Source organism: Vitis riparia, chromosome 13, assembly GCF_004353265.1.
Source record: "Vitis riparia cultivar Riparia Gloire de Montpellier isolate 1030 chromosome 13, EGFV_Vit.rip_1.0, whole genome shotgun sequence".
NCBI classification, from domain to species: Eukaryota; Viridiplantae; Streptophyta; class Magnoliopsida; order Vitales; family Vitaceae; genus Vitis; species Vitis riparia.
The window spans coordinates 8,882,985-8,892,930 of record NC_048443.1 but is presented as its reverse complement, the minus strand read 5'-3'; positions in this window follow the sequence as shown (position 1 = coordinate 8,892,930).

The following is a 9,946-nucleotide window of genomic DNA, read 5'->3' as shown; positions in this document are numbered from 1 at the left end:
TTAATTTTTTGTGAATATAAGGGTTTCACTTATTCAAACAATAGGAAAAACTATTTTTGTATTAATAGATATATAATTAATCTAAATAAAATATTGTTCATATAGTAATACTCATATTAGCTAGTGAAGATTTTATTTTTACAATTCCCCTAAGATGGAAATTATACAAAGAAAGTGTAAACATGATTTTGATTGAATACAAAAATATGTCTTATGGGGTAATGCTTATAGTGGTATACCTAGCCCTGTAATTTATATTTGATGTATTTCATCAATATCCAATGTTGAAATAACTATTTGCAAATGTTTTCAAAAATCATGTAATTTGTTTAACCTCTAAGATGACCCTTCACCATCAAGGTGAAAAGTATAATAAACAAATTTTATTAGTTTATTTAAAGACTCCTCCAAACAATGAAAACTTGTTCAAAATTTACTAAGTCAAATGATTGGCTAACTTAACTAAAATCATAAAATAACATAAGATAGGGAAATTTCAATAGGAGAAACCTAAGAAAAGATATCCAAGTAAAATGAAAAGCAAAAGAAACATAGGCGATATTTCTATGAGAAAATTAGTTATTTGAAAGCTAAAACTTAATTATCTTTATAATATTAAATAAAAATAAAACCCTCAATTTTACCATCAAAAGTTATAAAATATGCACACATATTTGATAGATTTTGAAGTGAAATAAACCTTAAAAGAAGTATCAACATAACAAGTTAAAAATATTGAAAATACCTTGTCTGATATATTAGCATATTTAGGGGAATTGCGGTATCGTTGCTCCACAACCCAATTATGAGGCAAGTTGAAAGATGTTGGATTCAGTTGAACAGCAATAGGGACATCAATTAGTTGGGAAATTGTAAGTTGAGATTGTAATGGTACTTCCATTTGCGATGTTGAGGACATCCACATTTCTGATTGTTCTTCCTTCCTAACAATGGAGTTGTTGGTGTTTATGTCCATTGTATTCACTTTTCTTCAAAGAAGATAGAGAAGTTATCAAACAATGAAAGTAAAGGAAATGAAATATATATATATATATATATATATATATATATATATATATATATATATATATATATATATATATATATATATATATATATAAAGAGAAATGGAGTCTTGGACATAGACAAGAGGCACAAATCTACTTTGGGTAATAAGATCATTTAAAAAATTAGGATAAATTATACCAAAGCCTCTAAAGAAATGTAAATTATCTCCCAAATAACCAAAAGGCTACATTATAAAAATTACTTATTAACCCTTTTAATCCCATTCTATCCCAAAAATTTATTTATTTATTTATTTTAGATTTTCAACATTTTAAGTTACATTTTCTCAATATTTTCTACCCATTCTAAATCTTTCAATCCTAACTTTTTTTTTTTTAATATTCTTTTAAAAAAAAATTAAACCCACTTTATCAAGTTTATAAAAATTATTTTAAATGTTTTAGGTTCATATTTTTTTAATCATCTCTTCTAATATTTTAACTTCACTTTATCTCAATGTCGAGATATTGCTTTCTTAAAACCTAGGGTTCAATTTTAATTTTTTTAATCCTCTCAAACCCATTTCATAAAATATTTAAAAGGTTTGCACGTGTTATAAGAAAAACAACACTTTTATAAGTTAGATGAGTCAAAAACATATACATTTTTTTATAGGTTAGAATTAAAGTATATATATAAAACTCTCTTTACCAAAGTAGTATCTCTTTCTAATAATAAAAATAATAATTGATATTAAAAATAAATATAAGATTAATCTATTCATTGCTTATGGAAAAAAAAATAGCTACTTTATGTGATTCATTTTAAACTTTTTTTTTATCATTTGAAACAAGTCTTGAAAACTAAAAGAAAAACATTAAAAATATGCTCCATAGATTGTTAAAAAAAAAATATTTGACTAGGCGAGAAGAAATTGGGATATTACAATATTATGAAGTTCAAAAATGATTAAAGTAGATTGAAAATGTAGATGATTATTTTTCAAAATTTACTATGTTTTTAATAGTGGTTCAATAGCTTCTAGAATGAAGTAAATAGTTAAAAATTTCTTAAAATTTGAGAAGATGGGGAAAATGTCAAATTGAATGCTTGGGCAAGTGTTTAGTCCACTTTGGTAGTTTAAGGGGTAAAATTTCACAACCCTCACCATTTTTATCATTTTATGTTTTGAGATATCAATTACTTGTACATATAATATTTGAAATACAAAAAAGAAAAAAAGAAAAAAAAAAAAAAAAAGAAAAAAAAGAAAGAAAATGTAAGTTTTTAGCATAGATTGGCAAGTACTATTTTACCTAAATGATTTTAAAGATTGTTGCAAATCCATATTTTCCATAATGGACATGCTATCAGTTTCTTTGGAAGTATTGACTCATATATTTACATTATATTTAAATTAGAATTAAGGTGTCTTTTTCATTAGTAAAAGATTTTGTAAAACTAAAATTGTCCTTCACTATTGGGATTTAACCTCTAAACCTAATCATGAAAACTCATTTTGTTAAATTTATTAAACCAAACTCAATGACAAGTCAAATTGTATAAAACAAAACATACAAATTGTTTCTTCAACTCACTATAATAAGTAATTAACTAGTAATTAAGTCAAATTGTATGAAACAAAGCACACAAATTGTTTCTTCAACTCACTATAATAAGTAATTAACTAGTAATTTTTTCTTAAACTCATCACATTTCAAGACAGTAAACCTTGAATTCTTTCTTATTAGCTAATTTAAAATATTAATACTATTTTTTTCTTAATCAAAATTATTAGATAGTTACTTATGTTTATAACTTATATAATTATAGTAATTAGTCATATAATGTTTGCTAACTAGTTTGTGTGTCCTTATACTCTACAAAGGTTTGATAGACTTGATTAAAATTAAAACATTTTGTGTGAGCAAAGCTAGGTTGGATAGAGATACCATGAATTGTTTAAGCTTCATATTCTTTTTCCACCTAGTAAAGGACAATTAGGAATTGGGACGCCATATTTGATTTGTGAAAAAGATCATATAAATAATTTTTTTATATATATATAAGAAAAGTACGTTGATTAATAACTTTTTTTGATAAAAAAAATACAGTAATATTTGTTAGTTTTCACAAAGTCGGTTATTTTGATTCTTAATAAGTGACCTTGGTTCTTCTTTGGGATATTTGAATAATTTTTTAGTTATTTTGTTATAAGCATGGTTTTTTAGTTAATTATTTATGGTTCTATTAGTTTGGTTTATAATGGTTTTTTTAGTTGCTTTATTTGTTAGGTAACACCCTACAAAACTAGATAATCCTATTGGGAAAAAACCAAGGCACAATTTGAAGAAAAGACCCTATTTTAATTTTTCATTATTATCATTGTATAATTTCTCATTCTTTTAAGATACTATCAAAAAACACCCTCTAATGCACTTTTCTTGTTTGCAAATAATTCCATTGGGATAGTACTCTATAAATTAAGATTTCATCTATCTCAAATACCCATCAATCAATGTTGATGCCTTAAACTTGGTTCAATATCAAAACTAGGGTTTTTATTTAGATTATGCATTTTAGGGGATTTTCTTTTGGATTTATTGGTAAACTAATAGATCTGTGAAAAGAAAAACCCAAGGAAACATCTAAGATTTATATCTTTTTAAATTTAGGGCTTAGAAGGAAGTAATAAGAAAATTCGTAGATAGATAGAGAACGTACCTATAGACACAAAGATGAATAAATTGAAAAATAACAAGTCCTTCAAACGCTCTTGATCTTGATCTAAAAGCTCTAAGACACCCTTCTTCTCTATGTTTTATGCTATTATCATTACGTATAGAATAGATAGATGGTATTTATTAGCAGGGCTTCAAGCCTCGAGTATGGAAATGACTCATTTAGCCTTTACCTACTCACTTTTCAAAAAGAGAAATTTTAAACAAATACATCGTTTCAATCTTCACATTCATTTCTTTTTTTAAATAAATAAATAAATAAATAAATAAATAAATAAATATGAAAGGACAATATTGTCTTTTCTTTCTTTCTCTTTTTACCCTAACACTAACCCAAACCTCAAATCCCTTTATCTTTCTTCTTCCCCTTCTCTTCTTCTTCCTTTTTCATTTTTCATCTTGTCTTCGTCTTCAGTTTTTATTTTATTATTCAACTTTAAAACAAATCAAGCAAGAGAGAAAGGCAGCCATGGCAAGCCACCAATGGCTATTATGACTAGCGGTATAGCATGATTGCCTCCATTCATTTTTTTTTATATAAAAAAAATTGACTAAGAAAATAAACTAAAAAAAAGAGAGAAGGGGGTGGCCATGGTGTGATTGCCTCTTTCGTTAGGATACACCATAGTCACCTCTTTCTTTTTTCAGTTAAATTAAATTTAAAAATTAAAATTAAAATAAAAGGTGTGAGTGAAGAAGAAAAGAAAATGAGAAAAGAAGAAAGAAGGAGGAAAGAGAATTAGAAGAATGGGAAATAGGTTTACTACTAGACCAAGGTGGGAAGACAAAGAGGATTAGGATTGAAGATGATAGTTTTGTAATTTTATAGTTATAATTCATTTAAAAAATAGAAAAAGAAAAAAAAGGTGTATGTTATGCAAAAATCAAGTAGATGTCTTTAACAACTCTTTTCAAAAATTGTCTTAGGCTAGAAAAACTAAATACTTGAAAGATACAGTATCAAATAACTCAAACTTTATCTAACTAACAATTCTTGAGGTAGACTAATTATTTAAAGTAACCATAGTAATTAAGCAATTCAAAATAAGAAAATATTCTTAATATTGTTTTGCAACAATGGATTGCAATCAATTTTTCTAATTTTTTTTTCATGATTACCATACATTATTCAAATTCTAAATAGATGTATAAATAAAAAACATCATTACAATTCAATACCAATAACAACTTATATAGTTGTGATAAGTACTTAGAATGCTCAACCCTACCAAATATGAATAACAATTACTCAAATTTAGTGTCTGATAATTTTATGCAAATATAATTTTTAAGTTATAGTAGTTTGAATTCTACCATGACAATGAGCAGATATTGTTGCTTTCTTTCAAACCATATTTATTCCTATATATGCCTTTTGTTAAGGCTTATTCACACTTCTTCTACACATTTAAAATTTAAAAACATTAGTAAGACTTTTGTAGCTTATTCTTTCTTTTATCCATTTCTTATTTACATCTTCTTTCACCTTCTCTTCTTCTTTTTCTCATTTTCTTTTTTATATTTTTTTCCCTAAATGGTTATTCTATTTTTAATTTAGCATGTGTGCTAATGCATTAAGCCATGTCTTATGAGTGGTTGCAAATGGATTTCTATCTCTACTAAAATTTTGAATTTTGAATTATTTTCAATTTTACATGTTTTGGATGAAAAGAAAACTAGTAAAGTATAAAGATTAATCCAATATGCATGAAATATTATCATTTACAACTAGTACAAATAAAATATATAATTGAAACACTATATTGTATAAAAAAGAAATTCTTTCTCTCAAATGCAGATACTACATATAGAATTATTGTTTAATTTGCTCATGCAATAACATAAGGAAATAGAATAATTGTTTGAAAATTTAAAAATCAAGAAAGATGAGTTGTATGGTATTTTGGATACCATTTTAGAATCTTTTTTTTTTTTTTTTTTTTTACACCTTATGCATTAAGTTTTTATCTTAACATTCCTTTTAGTGAGGAATGTGATGAATCCAATCTTAGCTTCTATGCATTAAGTTAGGGATTAATAGTACAAGTTCAATTTTACCCACTATTAAGATGAACAATTTGGCTCTAGCCGCCTTTTCTTTAGTTCCACAATGCTAGAGGCTATTTAATAAACCAAAGATATATATATATAATTCAAATATGTATATTATTAGAATATGAATTATTTGCAAGAAAAGCATGCATATTGTGCAATTATAGCATGCCTTATTTGAAATGTTATTTTCTAAATACCTTTATCCACAAGTATATTGCATTTCTATTCCATAGTGGGATCTTAAGCCTACCTTGGGTTCCTTTTACTTTTTCAAGAACATAATAAATTTATTTTTTTGAAAAACATTATTAGAATATGAACTTTCTTCAATTTATTTCTAAGATTGATAATTGTTTGCATTATGTTGCTTGTAGTATCTTCATGAACATTATTAGATTATTCAAGTTAATTTCATTTGTTGAACCTATAATAGTTTGTAGTTGATTTATTATTTACATGTTGAATTGTCTTATTATCTACTGTTTAAATTAATGGCTAGTTCCATCAATCTTTTTATTTTGTTTTATTTTTCCTTTGAGGGGTCAATTTATGTTAAGCCTTTAAGCTTGATGTTTGAAATTAATGATCCTCATGAGTTTAAGCATAAGGTGTAGGGGGTGACAACAAATCTTGCTCATCAAGGGGTTAAAGTGCCTATATATCTACAACTTGCTAATAATATGATTTTAACTCTTTAAGCTTTTTTTTTGTTAAATTACATATTCACATAATTGTCCATATGTTATGGCCTTATCTAGAGTAATTCATTATACTAATCCAAATTATTAAAATTTAATGAGAGGTCAAATGACATTAAAAAGATATAAAAAAAATCGTAAAGCCTCACTAACTAAATATGATAATAAAACAATCTAAAAGTTAGGTCAGACCCAAAGGAATTATTGTGATAAGATGAACATTTTTCTATTTGGAGTTGCTTTAAAAGATTGAACACTTAAGATTGATGATACTGAATTTCATTTAGAATATATGATAACCTACTTTAAGAAGTTATTTTTATTTTCTCACTTTTATTTATCATTTTTGACAAAGCAATGTGTTTTATCATATTATTGTTGATTAGGGTTCTCACACATTGGAAACTTTGATTCATATCAAACCCAAACTACTAAGTCAGGCTGAAGATATCAAGACACTCAAGACTGAGTCTACTCAGGCCCTAATTGTTGAGCTTCAAATCCAAAGTAATTGGCAGTCATTTTTTAAGGGTTTATTTTATTTTATTTTATTTTATTTGTTCAAGAACAAAAATGTGTGTCAAACTAGTCCTTATATTACAAAGTCTTAGATTTGTAGCAGAAAGTATTATGATATATTCAATTTTTCTAAGGCATGAAAACTTCATTTATGACCATCATATTAGTAGATAAGGTAGATTTATTGGTGGAGGATACTGAAGAGGCTTCAAAGCCTATTTTCATAGAGCAATTCAATATGTGACTAGTTTAAGGGTACTATAATAGTTCTAAGACTAACCTTAGATCTTGTTATCATTAGCCTAATGTAACACCCCAAAATTTAATCTAAGGGCAAAATGGTAATTTATAAAGTAACTAAGTAATTAATTAAATTCATTAAGGGTGAAAGAGTCCTTTTACAATTAAAAATCCTAGGTATAAATTAGATTTTCCTCTTGTCTTCTTCATTCAGAAAATCCTATTAACCAGAATTAGAGAATTGGAGATCGTAGGACTCAAGGGTTAAAGGTTCAAGTTGATGTTCAGGTTTTTCCAAGTAAGATTCTAACCCTAAATTAATATATTATATTCGTTAGTTGGTTTTGAACACGCTAGTTATTCTTTGAAATTTTTTTAATTTAGATTAGGGTTAGTTTACTTTTTTTTTTTTTTTTAAAAAAATCGTTTTAATATCAAAATATTGAAAATTTAAGATTTTGATTTATTGTTGAAAATTGGGAAATCCTAAGTTTTTAGATGAAAAAAAAAATTCTTTGGAAGATTTCGATTTAGGCTAGGGTTAATTTATTTTAAAACTTTTAGGTCAAAATATTGAAATTAGGAATATAGGTTGTTTTATTGATGAAAATAGGGAAATTCAAAATTTCTTATATGAATAGATCTAAGCAATGAAATTTCAAAAATTATATGAGTAAATAAATATATGATTATATGTGGGAGTGGAAAAAAAATTATAAGATTTCAATGTATTGGGTGATTTCTAATAGTGTGTAATAATAATAAATAGGTTTTGAAACCGTGTCACAATGGCAAAAAAAAAAAAAAAAAAATGTTGCATGCGTGTGGAAACTGGAAGATAGAAGAATGATGAAAAAAAAAAAAGAGTTGCATGCGTGTGGGAACTGGAAAATAGAAGAATGATGAAAGTGATAATAATATTCATATTAATAAAGAGGCATCACATGGAATGTGTGAGTGGGTGGATGTTTTATTTATTTAAATATATTATATTGGTAGTTGTGTGAGGGTTGTTATGGTAGTTGTGTTTGGAAAAAAAAAAAAGAATAAATTAAGTATAAAAAAATGAGGTGAAGTACATATTAGTTAAATTTAAAGTATTATAATTAGATTAATGATAAATATTAAGTTAATAAGTGGCATAGAATTTAATTAATGAAATAAATTGTAATTTAATGAAATTATGTTGTGTCCCAAGAAATAAATTGAAAATAAAATTTAAGTTTTATATGAATTAGAAATTTATTAATTTTCCTAAAATAGGAATAGATTAAATTATCTTTCATAATTAAAAACATTAATTTGAATACCTAAAATTTTAGGATTGTCAAACCTATAATTTTAGATAAATAGTAATGGTTATTTCTTTAGGTGAAGAGTAGATTTTCTAGAATTATTTTTCTCCCAAGTTTTTGAGGACTTCTTTTGAGGTAAGGGAAATTGATACAAATTTTCCAAAATAAAATATTATATATATATATATATCTATATGTTGTTTGAAATGTGAAATTGTTAATTTTGCTTTTAAGCATGGATCAAATGTATTTTTGTATGGAAAATATGTTATAACATTTATTTTGTTTATATCGAAATACTTGGGAATTTTCTACTTTTGTAAGTTGGAATAAATAAAATAAGGAATTTGACTCTGGTTTGTTTGACCCTTGTCAACGGGATATAATAGTTGACTTTTTGGCCCTTGTCAACGGGATATAATAGTTGACCTTTAAATTTTTGTAATGGGAAATGTAATTGATTTGAAGCCCAACCTCTAGGGGTTTGGTTAGAGGTTGCTAGTATTAGTAGTGTTTGGTTCCATCCACCTTAAAAGGAATATTTGAGGCTAGCCACCTATTTGTAAAGTCCCACTTAATTGGGCACTATTTGTTATTTGATAACTAGAGTAAAAACAATTGAAATGTATTTGATTTGAAATGGATATGAAATGATTTGATATATAGGAAAATGTTTGGTTAAACACCTTAAAATGTATTAGCATATTTGTATTCAAAAGTTTTTATGAAAATGATTTTACACTAAATCTCCTATTTTCAAGCATGATTGAAACTATTTAATCCATGAAACCGAATTAATATTCCTTATTGGGCTTTAAGTTCATTCCCCTTTATTGATAATTTTTCAGGTACTCTCAGTTCAGGTGAGGAGAGGAAATTGGCTTGTTAGGACTTTTGTCAAAACTCTCCTTATTTTGAGCATTGTTAGATGTTAAAATTTATTTTCTATTGGAATTATTTGAGTTTGGAGTTATTTGGACAATAACACTTGGTTTGATGTGTTAATTTCAAAAAATTGTTAATTTCCAAATTACAATATGATTGTTTGTGTTGTTTCTATTATGAGCCTTTGGGCTTGAAGTGTGAAATGACCGTCATGCCCTTGGAGTGGGTTTTGGAGCGTGATACCTAATGTCAAGTGTTAGGATGTGCTGAAACTCACTTTCTTTACAACATATAGACACTATGATTTCCTATTAATGCTCTTGGTACTAACAAATTTACCTACAACATTTGTGAACTCAATAATAGTATATTCAAACCTTACCTAGATCAATTCATTTTCACCTACATTAATAAAATTATGCTTATTCTCAAAGTAAATAAAAGCACAAAAGCAATTTATAAACCATTACTCAAACTCAAAAATATTCCATTTTTGACTAAAACC